This window comes from Streptopelia decaocto, assembly GCF_964273445.1.
Source record: "Streptopelia decaocto genome assembly, chromosome: 1".
Classification (NCBI taxonomy): domain Eukaryota; kingdom Metazoa; phylum Chordata; class Aves; order Columbiformes; family Columbidae; genus Streptopelia; species Streptopelia decaocto.
The window spans coordinates 117510581-117529422 of NC_138663.1; the positions used below are offsets into that span (position 1 = coordinate 117510581).

General features: G+C 40.6%; 1 protein-coding gene across 1 annotated transcript in view; it reads right to left on the reverse strand.

Annotated features, from left to right (window-relative positions):
* UMODL1 (uromodulin like 1) overlaps positions 1-10044 on the reverse strand; it is a 61679-nt gene extending 51635 nt beyond the window's left edge. The window contains exon 1 of the mRNA XM_082043400.1: positions 10038-10044. The gene's annotated coding sequence lies outside the window, so the exon portion shown is untranslated. The remainder of the gene's footprint in view (positions 1-10037) is intronic.
* Positions 10045-18842: the final 8798 nt, after the last annotated feature.

Genomic DNA, 18842 nt, shown 5'->3' on the forward strand with positions numbered 1-18842 from the left:
ATCAGTTACCGCTTCACATAAGGCACCAAGTGCCTTACAAGAAACAGGTAGCTGTCAGTGCATTTTGTAAAGCATTCCCTTGCCACATGTTAGGAGTGCTCTGAGAATACCTGCCCCAGCAATGCTTCTAGGCATGTAAGCATGAAAAACCAAAACCAACCAAACAACAAACAAATAAACCACACCATGTTCCAGGTTTGTTTTTTTTTTCCTCACTTTCATTAGTTTGGGACCTGAATGGCTAAATACCCCATGTGGAATGGAAAGAGTACCTAACTCATTTTGGATCTAGCCTTTATCTAGAGAAAGTGCACAAACACCTGTCGGTGATCAGGGAACCTGATTTCCCTATGGAAACAAGAAAAAGAAACTATTACACTAAGGAATCATTCTGTTACAGTATAAGATGATATTAGGGGGGGTAGGGCAGATAAGGAAGAAAAGTTCAGCCTAGCTTCTCATCACTATGATCCCTCCATTTCTCCAGAGCTCACATATCAACACATATCAACATGGCAAAGCAGGCACTGGAAGAGAACATGCGAGTAAGGAGAGCACTGAAGATTCGTGTTGTCCGTGCAGAGCTGCAGCCACAGCGAGGACATAACACTGGAAAGCTAAAAATTCCAGAGTCAGCTGAGCTGGCTTAGGCTCTACAGCAATGTGCAACATAAATACAGGTATGGAACTGAGAATAAAACTGTATAGAATTAGACACAGTTTATAATTAGAAGCTACAGCTGTCAGAGCAGATATGAAATCATATTTCATACTTAAACATTGATACTAGGCATAGAATGAGGCTGCCAAAGCCAAAAGAGAAGGTTTGAGATATGGCTGTGGTGGCACAAAAAGATACCCTCGCTGGAGGAGGTCAGCCTGAAGGTGACAGGGAAAGGTGTGGCACCATCATTACTACCATTATCCATCACTTCCATACAGTTTTAAACAAGCTTTGACACTCATGGAGTTCAATTATTTGCTGACAGCAGTTTCCTGCTGAGCTATGTGGCTTAGATCAATTTGGGCTCTTTAGCAAATTGGTTTTCTGTTCTCATTACCCCCATCTATGGGATTATGGCACTATTGAATGGAATTAAAATGCACTGGCTATTGTTTCCAGCAACACAAAGCTGAAGTCAATAGCAAAGCAGGGGAAGGCAGTTGCCTGACATTAGTAGGGCTACGTTACGCCTATAATCTCTGGACTTCGGGTTTTTATCTTAGCAACCACTAGCTTTCAGCACTGTCAGGGAAAGTGTAGATTTGTTTATGTTAAGCAAGAGCAAAAGCAATTAAAGCAAATACTTTATTAATAGAAATAAATACTGAGAGGAAAGGCTGGAAGAGAAGGCTGCATTAGGAGCAGGCTGCTTAGAATTCAAGGTCAAACCCAGATCAGATCTGAGAGCATGATCAAAAAAATCATCAATAAAAAATGCTCAATAGCATTTATGCCACAGACGTAGCTGCAATTCTGGAAACTTCACTGCTCAAGTGCCAGAAAAGCCACTGTGATCTGGAATCTGCAAAATGTTTTCTTGATAGAGAACAAGAGCAAAACCAAGCCCCTTTCTTGTCCTGCCATTACATTAAAAGTGATCTGCTGGAACAGGTTCACAGAGGGCAGATTGGAACTCAGCTTTAAAAGGCAAAGGCTCCAAAACATGAGGAAAAATGGATTAAGAGCTAGATTTTTCTGGGTATTCCAAATCCTTTTTGAAGTCAGCACTGTTGACTTTAAATGGCAGTAGAATAGGGGTTCTGCTGACCCCCATCTATAGCAGCCTCTTTTTAAAATATGATTTTGACAGAATAACAGGAAAATCTGCAAGGCTTTAAAAAATATGGTTTGTATTTTTACTGACACTTGCAAAACCACTTAAGTAAAAAAAATGCAGCAAAAAACAGCCAAAAAATCATGTTCTTTTCTCATGTAGATAAATCAAAGCAGAAATTAAGAGCAAATTAGGATTTAATTTAGCAGTTACAACCTAGAAATTGGGTTAGGTTTTTCCAAACTACAGCCCATACCATAGATGAAAGTTAAACATGTATTCTACAGCCTCATTTTATGCATCTCTAGGAATTTGCCAGGTACATTACTACATAATTTCTTCCAAAAGTTTATTTTAAAGACAATTTTCAGAAAAAAATGTGCACAATACTGAACACAAAGCAGGAATCCTACTCATTCATTTCTGGCACAAATGAAATGACAAGGCTTATTCCTGGGGATGAAGAGTTGGGGACAAAGGTTGTATTTTGGCTTGGTTAGATTTTGTTTAATTATCAACAGAATATTCTTCAATGGTCACTGAGATGTTACCAGTTCTTCAGCTTGGCCACCTTGGCCAGTTTATTTCAAATAAAGAGATATCCCACTCCCAAGCTTAGCTGTCCTGCATAACAGTTGTGGTCTTCTGACCACAGTTTGCATCACTCACCTGTAATTTCATTTCCCCTTCCCTGCTGTGTGGCTGCCCAGAAGATGAGAACAGAAATAAGAGCGAACCTGGCCATTGTATCACCCCTCCAGAATGAGCCCTTAATCGCTTCGTTTCCAAGGTGGTAGAGCTCAATCGTCCTTACATGCAGCTTTTGGATTAGGGAAAAAGGTGCTTCGTTCTTTTACCTTTTCAGGTGGGTGATAACTACTGACAACAGAAACAAAGAGGCTCCAGTGGGAATTTTGCCAGTTCTCTCTCCTTCACGCTCTCCCCAGGGAACCTGCCTCTTCTGCCTGCTCAGCTTGCACCCCACCCCCACACACACCTCATTTTGAGAAAAAGATGTTTCAAAATTGATTATTTAGTCCACATTTACCCTTCTGAGTGCTCATTCCCTCTTGCACCTTGAATATCTGACAGCCAGGAGCCAGATTTACATACCTCAAATGTTAGGTATATGCATCTTTAATTTCATTTTTGTCCACACATCAGGACAAAATTATTTTTTAAATCTTTAATTCTGTACTTCGGGAAAAAAAAAAAAAAACAAAACAACCCACAAAAAAAACTAAGAGCAAAAGCAAATGTCTATGTCAATGGTTTTTCCCAAATTTAAGCTGTTTCACTAGATGCTTTCATGCTCATTTCACCGCAATTTCAGCATCAAACAAACCAGAGCAATGCCAGGCAAACAGAAACCTTATTAGGCAGGGCATAAATCAGGAGATTTGAGAAAACAAAATCCCTTTCTTTTCATTGTGTAAATCATGAAGGCATGTTCCCAAGATAGATGTGCCTGCAGCCTTACAATGCAAGACAATAACTTCAGTGAAATATGACTTGGCTCATGCAAAGAAAAGGAGTAAACACAATATGTTATTTTATGAGAAGCTGACACTGAATTATCAAAAATCCCAGGTACAGTTCTTGGAGCTGAGGCAATGTGTTCAGAGCAGCACTTAAATACATGCAGCACTATTGTAGACAGTTTCATGTGGATGAAAGAGCCAGATGTAAGGGAGGTGGAACCACAAACCCTCTCATCTGTGTACGTTCAGAATATTGCTTCTGTAAAACACAGTCGGGCAAACATCATGTTAGCGCTCACAAGGTAAGAGAGCTGGTGCCCTGGAGAATATGTGGGGCCAACAGGGGAGCTGCTGGATGGTTCAGACCCTCTGGCAAAGCACAAAGCCATGTAGCTCCATGTAGTGTTGAGGCACTTGTGAGCTGTTCTTCTGGCTTGGAAAATAAAACAGCAAACTCATCGGGGAAAAAAAAAAAAAAAAAATTAACGCTTGCCCACACTTCAACTGAAAAATGTTTTTGCAAAAAATGGGGAAATGGGTAGAGGAGAGGATTTCAACAACAAAATTGTTTTGGAAACATTTCTGCTATGTCTAAGGAGAATGCGTACATCAGCACCCCTTCTCCTGCACACTCTAGGTGGCCTACTCAGGCCTACTCAGACTTAAAAACCCCACTAATAATTTTTTTAAAATAAAAAAGAAGGAAAAAAAAAAAGGGGGGGGGGGAGTGGAAGACAAAAGAAAAAAAAAACTATAAAAGGGAGGAAAATTAAAAAAAAAAAAGAAAAAAGGGGACTTGAGTCAGTGAAGTTCAATTTGCATGGTCTATTATTTTTAACAATCTAAATTTTCTGGAAAAAATATCTTGATTTAAGTTTTCCGGCTAGCACTCACAAAAATGATCTTTAGCCCTTAAAAATGACTTGGTACCTCTGAAGAATTGTATGTCCTGGCCAAAGTCAGATGTAGGTAATTCCAGACTGGCAGCTGAATTGGATTGCATTTGGGGTCTCTTGTTTACAACCCTATATTGCTGGATAGGGTTGCCGTATGCCTTAAACAGCTGCTGCTTTCCAAAGTTAGCTATAAAACAAATGTCATCATCTTCACCACTGAGGACTTCAATGACTGAAGTACAATCCTCCAAATTGGAGTAAAGGACTAACAACCCTGTTCTAAAAGACTTAAGTATACAAGCTCATCTTTAGGACTGTTAAAAAACATGGATAAAATTTTGCATATTTACAGCTCAGTCTTACGGCTGGCAGCTGGAGCAGGCTTATGTTCAGGGTGAGGTAACCAACAGTGAGTTGCAACTTTATTGTAGTAGAGAATGAAATGGTTCCTAAATACAGAATGCGCAGGACTCCCCCTTTCAATCAAAACTGTAAGTAAATCAGTTGGCGTTTAATTGAAATAAGAAACAGATACAAAAGTCATGTATTTCAGGATTTACCTTGTAATTTCTAAATTCTTTGTGGTTCTGGTTCATATTTGCATTATTTTTTCACTGTTACAAGCATTTAGGCACAGAGCAACTTAGCTTTTTAGCAATGCAGAGGCTGGAAGAGGCCACCCAGACAATTAAGTATGCCTACATCCTGTACAACCATTTCCACATCTTTCAGACATATCCTTGCACTGTGTTAACTGCAGTAAGTTTAAGATGATGCATCCCAGGCAGTAGCATGTGCTCTTTCTTCATACTCCAGCCGTTGCTGTAATGAGTTGTGCTTACTCAGCACAAGTCAATACAGATTCTGCAAGGAAACTAAATAGATTCATCGATTGTTTTGGAAAACTGACCACCTGCAAGTGACCGGCTAATTACACAAAATTGTATTTCTAATAACCATTGGTGTATTTAATAGAAAAACTTTGGGTCTTTTTTCCCTTGTTCTTTTCAACCAGGTGCTGCTGTCTTAGGACCCCAGTGCAAAATTGGCTTTTGCTTTGGTGGTGAGGAAGGTCAATGGAGAGGAACGGAGAAGGAGACATTTTGTGGAATAAAAGTGCTGGCTGTGTGGTGCTGGTAGCGAGCTGGAGTGCAGTCTGGAAGGAGCTCCTCACAGTCCTCCTGCCCCACTCATCTGGAGCTGATCAGTTCTCCTGGCTCTGTTGTTTATATTTTCTGCAGTTACATTTGTAATGTCTGAATTGATCTAAAGTATGCAGCTTACAAAAAGAGCTGTGCCAATAAAAGCCATGTCAAAGCTGATTAATGAATAATTTTACAGCATCCAGAAACAGATTTTTAGAGATCAGATTTGACTCTCCTAGACTGTATTATCAGTAATTGGGATATTGTAGCTGACAACAGGCTTTCTCATCATAATTTTTAGGCATTTTTTTCTTTAGACAGATTCACTTTTGATTTAATTAGTCACTTAAAGGATCCCAATTTTCTTTAGGCTAGGAGTTTGACACAGAAAGGTCAGTTGCTGGAACATTTCTAATTGCTTTGCGATATTTTGTCTGTGAAGTACTGACTATTTCAGATGCCCAAAATGGTCATGATGTTTCAAGACAGACTGGTCTGCATGCAGGAAACAAGACTGTGCCCTTGGGCTCCATGGGAGTCTAAGAGAATCTGCTCTGTGCTCCAGAAGGCAGCACGCCTTCCCGTAGATGTACAGGACCCAAAGCTCGAGAACCTTTAAATCGTTTACCCTGACTTCTCAGAATCAGCTGTCAGTAAATTTATCCCAGATCTTTCTTCCAGACTCACCATTTCAATCCGATTACAGCTTGTCAGTCTGAGAAATCCCAGACTGTGGCCTGAGAAGACTGCAAACGGATGGAGGTGCCACCAGTCCTACGGATCTCACAGTGGAAATAAACTGGTCTGAGTCAGGAACACAAAGGCAAAACCATGCTGCAAGCTGCCAAAGAAGGTGACAAGAAGTTCAGATGAGACCTGATTTCCACCTGACTTCTGTTCCACAACAGCATTTCCTGATGGCTGTGACTCCCAGGGAATTTTGTCTCGCCATCAGGGGAGTCTTAAAAACTGCCCCTGCTGTGCCATTTCAGATGTTTAGTAAGGCCTGAGCTCAAGCTCAATACCTTAGTGAGGCATTGCTACAGTTTTTTCCTCTTTTCCACTCCTGATCTTTGCAAAGCCTGTAGAAACTTAATTGTCTTTGAGCCTGAAGATGATCTGTCAAAACTGGCTTAAATTGGTCAGCAAGGCCAAAAGGTTTTAGAAGAGAGGAACAGACTAACTGTGCTGGTTTGACTGAAAATGAGTTTATTTTCTTCATGTAGTTAGAAACCTTTCTTTTCCATGGCTAGCATAATCATTATTTGGACTTAGTTTAAGAACAAGAACACCCCAGCACAGAGTTAATGTTTGTAATTGCTCTGGTCTGAGAGCCAAGGACACTCTGAGCTCTGTCCACAGGTGTGAGGGAGGTGGGAAGGGGGGCATGGAGCTTGACTGACATCCAGACTGATCAATGAGAGTATTCCATCCCATTAGTGTCATGCTTCATTTTTAAGGAGAGTCGGGACCTTCCACTCTCTCTCACGTTCTCTCCTCTCTCTATTTATTGGAGCCAGGACAGTTCAGGGGAGTTCTGTTTGGGACTTTCATTATTTTGGCTTTTTTTTTTTTTTTTTTTTGCCATCCTACCATTTTGCAGAGGCCTCTGGGCCTTTCTGCCTCTTTCTCTCTTCGGCATCGGCTTTGGGACCAGGTTTTGCTTCCTGGGACTGGCTGCTCAGTGTGGACAGAGTTTGTGAGGAACTGCATTGATTATCTTTTATTTTACATTCTATTTTTTATATATATGTTTACTAGTAGTGTATTAGTATTTTGTTATTTTATTAAACTGTGTTTATCTCAATCCCAGTTTCTCCCTTCCCTTTCGATTCTCTCCCCTACTTGGGGGGGCAGGGGAAGTGAGCGAGCAGCTATCATGGTTATATTGCTAGCTCAGGTTAAACCATAACACTGACTTGGCCAGAAGTAATCTTTTTGCAGCTGAAGACAAAACAAAATAACTAACTTCTGCCATCAGGATACAAACTTATTCCAGCTTCTGAAAAATAAATACATATAACGAACACCTTAATGTCTACTCCCTACAGAGAACTGAACTTCTCAGAAACTTTAACTATTCAGCTGTCAGAGTTAAAATGCTAGTCCATGATTCTAGGGACTTCCCTGTTCCTGCCAGGGACTCCTTGTGCAGACACAAGCAAGTCACACAGGTCAAATCTGCCACTGCAATGAAGTCATGGTAGGGGAAGAAAGCCTAGTATTTCAGACCTCATGAAAGCCACAGCTACAATACTATAAATACACAGAAAAAGCACTGTTTTGCCAGCGTATGCTGGGCCTCTACGAGGATGGACAATTTTTTGAAGGGGGTCCTTTTTTCCATGAGCTTGAGATGCATATCCAAAGAGTAGAATAGTAATACTTGCTTATTTTGCTGATATGTTTCAGAAAAAAAACGCATTGAAGTTGAAGGGACATACACAAATGACAGTAAAAAACTATTCACTTACAGCCCTAAGAGCTACTTAGCTCAATTACACAGGCAGAACAGTGCCTGACTGTATGCAGTGATTTGTTCTGTCTCACCAAGAAGCTGTTCCTCAGGAAAATCCTCGCGTTTTGTTTTTTCCCTGAACATGCATGAACTGTTTTAAAGTGACTCATGAGGAAAAAGTTCTTATTGGTAACAGAAGGAAAAAATATGAGTCAGGCGGAGGTCACGCTGAACCTCTGCCTGGCCTTGCTCCTCTGACTGAGCACCGGTTGTGCAATCTCAGCACAGAGAAGCTCTTGTTTGCTCCAGCACTTTGATGGCCTGGTCCCCATCCCAACACCGAGTTTGGTACCAGATGAGACTGATGATCACACCTCATACATGATTTAGCAGTGCTGCAGGGAAGTAAATCCCATCTAAGACATTTTGTAAGCATGCTTCTTGTTTTTAACTCTGAAACCAGGCATTCTTGAAAGAAAGCAGTCTGGGCAGCGGGTATTACCCTTTGCTATGAAGGCCTACTTGGATGAAAAGTCAGAGGGTCTCCTGCTCAGCATCCCCAGCATGGGGTACATGGGCCAAGTCCACCTGAAGATCCCATTCAGCAAAGAGCATCGTGTCTGACCTGTATCAGCACCTGGTGATGGGACCAGAGCCCCTCCTCACTGGCTGGACCAGTGGCTCCCTGCCACAAAAGACCCGGAACAGAGCACCAACACCCACCTCACACCTCCTTGTTGACCTGGTGCCACGGGACTCAAGAACTACAACATCTTGCAGACACCAGTGACAGGCCCACAGATGGGGCCAGGCTTCACGAGTTTGTGCCAGCGCCACTGGCTCTAACCCATTTTTGACTGAAGGCATGTGCTGCTCCTCTTGGAAGAAGGATGACTTCCCATTCCTTAGCCCACCTAAACCCATCCAACATGCAGCCAGGATATGGATAGGAAGGACAGAGGACTGTGCATGCAACTGGGAATTCCCCCAGTGAATCCACCTCTTGCACACACGTGCAAAACCTGCCTCACTTAAGCAGATTTGAAGTGCAAAATAAACCAACCAACATACACAATCTGCTTTTCACTGTTGGTCAAAATAAGATTTCACCCCTACTTTCAGCAGATACAGAGATACACAGACAGACCCAAATACACATTTCTGATGGGAGATTTTTCTAAATGTTTGAAGGAGGTAATTTATGGCCCAAACTCTAGAAAATGTTTCACAATTTGTGTAAGATGTTTCATTGATGCATTAGATTTGAATGTTTATAGGAAGCTTCTCACTTCAAGGGACCTAAAGGAAAATTGTTTCCATGTGCTCCTGAGACAACTCAGTTAAAAGCAGAGAAGCTCACGAAGGGAGAGGAACTTTTCAAAGCAGAAAAACTGGACTAGGAGAAGCTACTATACAGACAGGGTGAGTGATGGCACCCCACTTTTGCTGTGTGAGTACTTCAGGAGAGGTTTGCAAAAAAAACCAGCACATTTTGACCTGCTTAGAAGGTACAAACACTTGAACAGATTTGTTTAGAAGAAGGAATGCAGTAAGTTGTTTTGGGGAGGTGTATTGCTGCTTCTTTTCATCCTGTTAATACCTGTAATTGTGATCATCCCAGACAAGCACTGTATTACTAAGTACAAAGGAGGCAGGGAGCTTTTTAAGTGGGTGGAAAACCACCAAATGACTAAAACACCAAATGATCAAAAACAATATGGAGTGGAAGTTTGGGGTAAAAGGAAGCTTGGGCTGCAAGAAAAAGAATAAAATTTTTCAATCTGTCTGCCAAAATGTACTGACCAGACAAGTTATGAACCCAAATCTGTGCCTCTGAGGGAGTCTGAACAAGCAGAAAATTCACCGGTTGTTTCAGAGATCTCACTTCACACAGTGAGGAAATGCTTTTCTTTTTTCTTCTTTTTTTTTTTTTTTTTTTCCTAAGAAAATCCTGGCCTGCTGTCAAGTGTTACTGTTGTTTTGAAATTACTTCTGTTTTGAGATTGATACTAAAACGCTAGTGTGACGAAAATCAAGACATCTATAGGTTTTCCACACCCTCACTCATAACCTTCCCCCAAATAAAGAGTACAAACAACTTGCAAGAACCCCTGCACCAGGTGTCTGTCAGAACCAAGCCAAGCCTGAACAAACATCCAGACTTGCCCAGAAGGCATTACAGGGCTAAAACGCCCTCTGAATTACTCAGCAGGAGGCTATTACCATCCTGCTCTGACTCTGCATTTCCACACATACACATTCACCATGGTTTCACCCACCAAGTGACTTCTGCCATCTGAAGCATCTGTTGAGTTCAAGATTTTGCTCAAAGGAGAGCAAAGCTCCAGCTTGCACAGTGTTTTCCAGCACGCTTGCATGATCTATTCCATCAGTACCTGTGAATTAAGTAATGGAAGAGTGGAATTCTAATATTAGCCCATGGGACTCTCGCAAGGGGGGCACTTTCCAGTACTGTGCAGCCAGAAGGAAGCCTCCATTCTCAGAGTGAGTTCTACATTATATTGGGGAAGAACAGTGCTCCATCTCAGCAGAGTTTCTCAGCACTCATATTTCCACTTTTGATGCCAGGAAAACTGCTATTCTTTCTGCACCCTCTCCTACACGCAGTCCCTGCCTCAGTGAGATAGCACAATCTGCTTTGCCAGGTAATCAGGGAAAAAGAAATTCCTACCTCCTAACAGCATTCACTGCTGCCACAAACATTGGCAGTTTCTCTACAATACCATAGTGCTGAACAGGGGGGTAGAAATCTAAATGCTTGGTTTGGAATAAAGGTTATATTGCATTACTGGCTTGGTGATCCATAAAAGAAAAAAATCGATCACCACTTCTGCAAACCTCATCATGAAAAGGAGAGATGTCTGGCATGGAAGTTCGATGTTTGGAGCACAAAGAGACTTCACACCAGGTTTTGGCATTCTCGGGTGAAGAGAGATATGTGGTCATGCACTGTAAAATAGAAGAAAAATAATTTTCTTGATTTTTCTCTCCTTCCAGTTTTCAGACCACAAAAACCCCAGCTGAAATTATCTCACTCTATTTAACTAAAAAAAAAAAAAATCACATTTTGCCAGATATTGAGGCAGCTTGATATTTAAAGATGCTTTTCAAAATGTTTATTGCCTTGTGAAAACAGTGGGTTATTTACTGAATCTGTTCTGTACCCTTAATTAGCACAAACGCCAGTAGGGAAACTTCCTGCGTGCTTTTCTCCCATGCTGACCTTCTGCATGAGAAAAATTCCCTAGTGAAAATAGATTTTAATTCCCTCCTTGGAATCAAACATCTGGCTTTGGTTAAGGAGGCACATAACCCTGTCCTTTATGATATTTGGACTGCAAGTGTTCTGGAGCAAGGAGCATTTTCTTTGTTATCTGCTGCTGAAAATGACAGGGCCTTCACTTCATGGCTATAATAATGACAATGCTATCACTGAAGGATGATGAGAACATGATTGTTGTCACGATTAACATTCGTTTATCATTCAAATGCCAACTATAAATATCAGCACACATATTCCATCACTTTTCATCATTGTAATTAATTTCTATCATTAATTTTCTATCATATTCTTAAAACTACTGAATACACTGACATCAGTGCTAGAATTTGATGCTTCCACTAGGATGTGGCAAGTATGTTTCCTTACTAGCAACCTCATGCTGTGGAAGGACGCAGAAAAGTATCCACATGGTAACAAGTATATCTGTATGATAACAAGGGTCCAGTAAGAAAAAATTATAACGTGGTCCACAACCAAAGCAATATTTCCATGTCAAAAATGGCATGGCTGAGGCAGTTTTGCACTCTGAAGAGCTGCAGTGAATGACAGAAAGCAGCCAAATCCTCAGCAAACTGCCTGGGGTTTCATATGGCACAAGGGTGAGGTAGACCTGGAAAAATAGGGTCTCTGTAATTCTCTGGTCCTTGGGGCAGAGAAAGGAGGAACAGTCAGAACATTTTTGCCTTTAAGATGCTGCTGAAACACTCTACAAGAGAGATATGATTAAAAGGAGGTAAAGGCAAATTCCAGCAATAGTGGTATTACCTTTCCTTTTGCTGTGCCAAATACAAAAATGGAAGGTCTAGCTTATTTTTTTAAAGCAAACATCTGAATTTTTAACTGTCATGTGCCCACATTACGCAACTACCCAGTGCCTAATTAAATGGGATGAATTTCAACCTAGAGTTGTCTAAAAATAAATTTTGGAGGGCTGCTTTCCCAAAAGGGCAAGGGTTATGCACATAAGTCAATATCCACTTAGAAAATATTTTCTGCATTCCTACAAACAGCACTGATGATTATCCAAGTACAAAGGTCTTTTTAATCTAATTTGCTTTCAGGTCCTCTTCTGTCTTTCCCCTTTTACATTCTACCAGTCTGAATAGTAAATGCAGATTAATGTTTTGCTCAGGGTTTTTCCTTATCATGTCTCTGCCATTATATATATGTATTTTGGTTGGACTCGATCCTGAAGGTCTCTTCCAACCAAAATGACCCTATGATTTTATATACATATATGCTTATACTCACACACAAACATATGCACATAAACAGAAACCTACAGGTACATGCATGCATGCATACATACATGTATATACACACGTGCAAAAATACAACCATTGCAAGGGGAATTCTATTGATTCAACAGTGTTAATATCCAAATTCACAATGATGGAACTATACCAGTCTGTTGAAACTTGATCTTACAAAACCCATTTTTCAACCACGACTGTTACACTCTTTAAGCGCCACAATTTATACAGAAAGCAACTGTGAAAACGAAGGATGGGTTCTGGCACAGGTAGATGAGACAAAGGATGAAAAAAAGAAACAGTGGTTTGCATTACAATCTCCTGCAACTGTGTGCAATTGGTGAGGAGGGAAATGGCTCCCTGTGCACTGGACGCTTGAGCTGGATGTTGCAAACACCCTCTAGAAGCTTTTATCTATCAGTTTAGTTTAAGCCTCTGTCCTTAACAAGTCTTTACATGCGCACCATAAAGGCAAGTCCCATAGCACCTTATTAACTTGTTTATTCTTTTCAGCTCTCTGCATGCAAGCTAAATCACATTGTGCAATTAGCTGTATGAAAACAAATGAAACGTATTTTGGTTTTGCGTGTTCAAGGATCAGTTAAAAATCTGTTCTCTTCCAAAAGTATTAGATGGACTAACTTAGGATCAGTTTGATGTCTGAAGTATTTTACTGTACTATGAAAAGAAACTGCTGCTGAGGTTATGTTTAAAACCATTGAGATAGTGAAAAAAAAAATCTGTGACTTGAGCAATGAATTCTCATTATTTGGACACCTTCGTCTTCTTTCCTGTAAGAACAAAATAATTCATTGTTTTTAGGAGGTACATGTGATGGGGTGGTCTTGACATGCCACAAAGTTCATCCTGTAGCATATTAATATTTTTCCGTTGAAAAGTCTTGCCTCCAAATTTTAGCGTTCGAGTGATTCAATTATTAGCAACTCCTTCTGGCAAATAAAAGGCTGCACATCTCATCCATGTTACATGACATTTATTTGTAAGGGAAAAGGAAAGAGACAGTTACCATGTAAACAAAAGAAAAACAAGAACAAAATCTCAATCGCTCAGTTGAGCTCATCACCAGCTAAGCCTAATTTTGATTAGCTCTCCCATCAACAGCAGGACCCGCTCTAACAGAATTTACCATAAAAGGAGATTTGGGGATTTACTGTTATCAGAGGGATTGACCAAATGTTAAAATACCAATGGTGAGAAGAAACCCAAACTACTTGAAACTGTTGATTTTAGCATGCATTTGTTTTCTAAATGTGTAATAGGTCCACTGTGGCTGTTATCAGAATGGTTCTGCGTGATTTATTTCATTATCTTCTTCATTGGGTCAGTTCATACAGGTCTATTTCAAGTGTTAATGTAGTCTCCAAAAAATGCAGATTGAAGGCATATACTGGGTGTATTCCAGGTCACAAGAAAAAAATTATCCCAGCCCAAGAAAACATGAAGGTTTTTGCCCTCCTTATATCAGTATGTTCCAGGAGAACAAAGACATTTCACTTGTCCTTCTTATTGCTGGGAGACTAATACAATCACAAAAATGTCCCAGTCCTATGAGTGATGGTAAATACTGTTGTTCAGGGGAGTATGCAGCAGCTTACTTGCCTGAAATCTATGACGGAACTGGGGTTTTCATATTCTTCTATCAAGAACAGATCATCGTGGGTGTACAAGGTTCCCTTTAAACGAAATCATGCATACTGTATGGGTAATAAAATGTCATCTACAGATACCTTAGAAAGACTTGTAGTCCTCCTTGAAGAAATGGGAAAAGAACTTTGCATACCTTGTGAAGACAGGATGATTTAAAAGAGTACTTAAGAATAAACTAAAATTTAAATTATGCTATTTAGAATAAGTTCAGGCTAATTTTCATTAAAAATAAGTGGAATGCATTTGAGAAAACACAAGGGTATCTTTCAGTAAGTATTTATGGAAATATAGAAAGAGGAACAGAAACTTGGTCATAAATTTGCCAAGATGAATTGAAGGTGTTATTAACGCTTGCTCTCTCTGTATGAGCCATGGGTTCTTCCTCTTGGGGGAATCACAGTGGAAAACTGTAAACACATTTTTCTGCACAGCATCATAAAATAAACTCCCAGCTCTGTATTCAGTGGTGAAGATATTGCCAGGCAACAGGAGATGATTGCTATATCCTGAGAGAATGCCCTGAATTTATTATTTTTAGGTCATCCCTTAGTGACACAATGCAAAGTTTTGCCTGGGTTTTTTTCCAATGAGCCTATACTTGAAGCTAAACAGATGTCCAGAAACTTCAGCAGATTAAAAAAAAAAAATAAAAACACAACCAAATCTCTTTAATTCGTTAAAATCTGTAAAATCTGTAGCTATCAAGTGATAACAATCAGTATGCAGTTTAGCAGGAATTAATAGTATGGCTATGCCCACTCAACATTACCTTCCAGGATGTGCCACTCAGAGCTTCAAGAAGACCTGTGAGGGCTAGTTCCCCGCTGAAGCTTTTCCACGGGCTTCTGACACACCACCATACCTGTGGGACATGCACAGGCACTGGCACAACCTCCAGATAGGAACCTGGTCTTGATGACAAGGAAGCCACCATAACCCTCAGCAAATTTTTCCAGTGACTAATAATCTTCACTGTTAAAATAACCCTGCCTCTTTCTTGAAGTTACAGCTTCCAGTCCTGGAAGCCTGTCAGGTTTTTTGCTATAATTACGTTTTTTCTTTGGAGGAAATGCTCCTTGCTTTCCTATTTTCTTTTAATTGGAGAGGAGATGATTTTGAAAGGTTCAAGTCTTTCAAGCAAGCAAAAAAAAGGTAAAACTCTATCAGAAGCTGTCAATTCAGTGCAGGGTTAATGAAGGCCTTTATGGACTATTCACATGCAGAGGTGTATTACATGATCATAATAGTCCTCTTTAACTTCAGAATTTAAAAATCCCAAACAGAGAGTTCTGTGTCAGTAGTAATGACAAATGACTTCATTTTCAAATGCTTCTTTTTAAATTTAAATGCATACATCATCTTTTAACATAAATCTATTAACAAAGTGGCATCATAGATGACACTTTAAAATATTAAACACTTTGACGTTCATAATTCCTAATGGAATTATATTTTCTTCACCACTGGCTAAAAACACATTTCCAACCAGATTTTTCAGCTTAGGTGGCAAGGGGTAATCTGTTAAGCTATAGTTAACTACAACACTTGAAACAGCCTCTCCATACACACCAGCTGCACCAAACAGACATATGGAGGCGGAATTAGGTTGATCCCAGTTTCTAATCACTGTACACAGAAACAACTACTGTCCTTGTGTTGGTACACACTGAGGTGGAGGGCTGTTCCTGGTGGCTGAGGGCACACCTTGGTGGGAAAAGGTCAGAGCAAGAAAAAAAGCAACCATGTCACCCTCTGTGTGCTGGGACCTGCTGCTAAAAATGAGTAGCAATAACTGCTGACGTAGTATCTGAAATACTCAGGAAACATGATGGTCCAGGACATCTCCCAACATGCTTTGCGTGCAAGGGTTGTTGCAGACACCTGGGTGTACCTTAAAACAGCATGAAAAGTCATGAGGACTTTCCTCTGAGCTAATGCATGGCTAAAGAAAACAAGTCACATTTTAGCAGCAGAGTGAGTGAAACCCTCCAGCTCACTCCCTGAAAAGCTGTAGTGTAGTAAAGATAAGAAGAAAGAAACCACCCAGGACTGAGGAAGGTAAGGAGGGGAAGGGGAGGGAGGCAGACAAGAAGGAGTATGTTGCTAGAAAAAGCATTTGCCAATTCCACAGAGACTGTAATGCCTCCAAAAGTCTAAACTGAAGCAATGGAAATGTAGAAGCAGAAATGCAGAGATGAACCATTTGACCTAAAATAGAGGGAATGCTGAAACATATAAGGTAAGAAAGTGTGTCATTTTAGCTTCAACAGCAAAATAATTCCAGATATAATCTTTCAAAAACATTTGGCCAACAAAAACTACAAAACAGTGTTGGTTACTATAGCTATCCAGGTGCAGCAGAGAACTCACCTATGACAAGCTATAGTTTGAAATGGACAGGTCTGCCCTCCTGCAGCTCTCATACTCAAAAGCCAGGCAACACCCAAAGTACCACAGATGCCAACCAGTCTCCAAGGGTGACATCGTCAGTTAAGGATACAAAATAATCTAAAGATCAATGGATGTCAAGTATGTCGTGAATTATAGAATCTCCCCTCACTTTCTCTCTTCCAGATCAGTGTTGAACTAACAAAGAAAACCAGACTACAAAGTAACTCTCATTGCAAAGTAGGTCTGCAGTAGTTCTGAAGCAATAGAGAGGTTTCCAATGCAGAGAGCCTGCACATATTGCCTGGACTTTTACAGACCTAATTTAAACAAAAAAATGTCAGCTGAAGGGGGAAAAAACATATATCCAGGCAGCTGAGCAGCCTGACAGAAAGGAGAGGACAGAATTTCTGTTCCACATCCCACGTTTCTGCAGATTCATGGGAAAAAATATGCCCCTTCACTAACTCCAGAGTCCATTGACAAGACTGCAGGCATCAGATTCCTCAACCACAGATGTCAGGGTTTAGGACTAGCTCTAAATCATTCAAACCTTTCCTGTCCCCTACCCTGGAAAACACTGAACTAACCTACCCTCTGAGTGTGTCAGGTTCCAGAAGCAATTCCCCCATGCACCATCCTGACAGCATGGCACCCCTGCTTTCTCCCACTTTTGCTACCTCCATTTTTCACATAGAAAGGGAAAATTGTATTTTCACCAGGTTCTCTCCAACAAGCAACTTCCCTTTTGTATCTAAACACAAGTTTAATACTACTACGTGCTAATTTGGAAGTAGGAGGAGACCTTAAGAGGAGAAAAAACAGCCATGTGCACTGAAATGCAATAACTAGGTCCTTCCACACCACTCTGAGACTCTCACTCTTTTTCTGTGCTTTAATTAGCCACCTGATAAGTGCCACCATCTTCTCATCCAGTGTCAAAATATATCTGCATAACCTTAAAGCCAGTTTCAACCTAGGGACCAATGTCAGACTAAGATTTCTCTAGTTCTGAGCCATCAGATATCACAGCTAGTGAAATGTCTTCTCATTCACACACTACAAACCATAGTGCTTCAGACATACAAACACCACAAAGTACAAAAATAAAAAAAAGTTTAAAGACAGGTTTGTCAGCATATATTTTTCTATAATTCTGTTTAGCTTCATAATTTGTGCAGAAAAGTACCTGACACTAGTGTCTTGTGGCAATTAATGTCACATGCATTATAATGCTACAGCTTCACTGCCGCCTGCCCAAAAGGACATTAATTGCAAGGTGAAAGTCCACAGTTTCAGCAAAATTGGCACCTAGATACTGTGCAGTGAGACACGTGCAAACTACATGCATTTGCACCACCACACAACCCCAGCTTGGACTGGAGAACCGAGGCACATTGCCCAAGGTCTCACTTGCTATCATTTGCACCTCACTGACCCCAGCCCTTTCTAAACCTGATGCCAAGTAAGTATTCTTGGTGAGAGACCTCCTGCCTAGCTAGCTGTGTAGGGACCTCCCTTGGGTCTTCAAACTTGGACTAAAACGCTGGGCAGTTTGCCATTAAAAAAAACCCTCTTTTTAAAGTGCTGGGTTGGGGATTTTTCATGGAGTTTTTTTGTTCGTGGGTTTTGTTTGTTTGTTTTTTCTCCCCAAGAAGTCCCACGACAACACCAAGGGAGATGCTGTAAGAAGTCATCATACTGTGAGGAGCCTGGCAAGCAAAGCAGTGCAGCTCACGTGTGATTTTACCACTGGAGTTGTCTTCAACCAGAAACACTTATCCTGTGGATGTCCAGTAAGTATTCCAGTTTTGCTGGTCATGTGCAGTCCAGAGCTATGATCCCTACCAACATAACTAAAAGAATGACGCTGGAGAGAGAAATGTTTATATATTTGATGGAGGGGAAGCTAATTGTGTAATGGCATGACCAAGTTGTGCCTCTTCACATTCAGCATTCAAAATGACACGTAGACATAACGCTGTGTAAACCCACGTACCTACCAAATGCCTGGAATATAACACATTACAGCCTGTATAGGCCCCAAGCAAGATGCTCATACTGGAGAGGCGATCAGCTTCTCTGCTGTCCATGTATAATTGGCTCATATATAACGAACTGCCATAGGAAACTGAGGGGAAGAGCATCAAACAGCCAGGTGAAATGGCCTCTTTCAGAGCACTGTGTCTGTACTTCAGAACTGTAAAGCAACATCCTCATTCTGCTTTGGGTCTGAACTCATTGTGCAAAGAACATAACTGGACAGTACAGAATAGACAATAACAAATTCATCCAGTAGTGTGAATATAAAGACATCAATAATTCAGTATCTTGGTTATTTCTGCCATGCCATTTGAACTTTCTACTCATTAACGAATACATCAAAATGGAGATGACATCAGTAAGAGTGCACAGGTCATAGACCTGCAAAAGTTGACCTATAGTTATTACAGGGAAGTATTTCTATATTC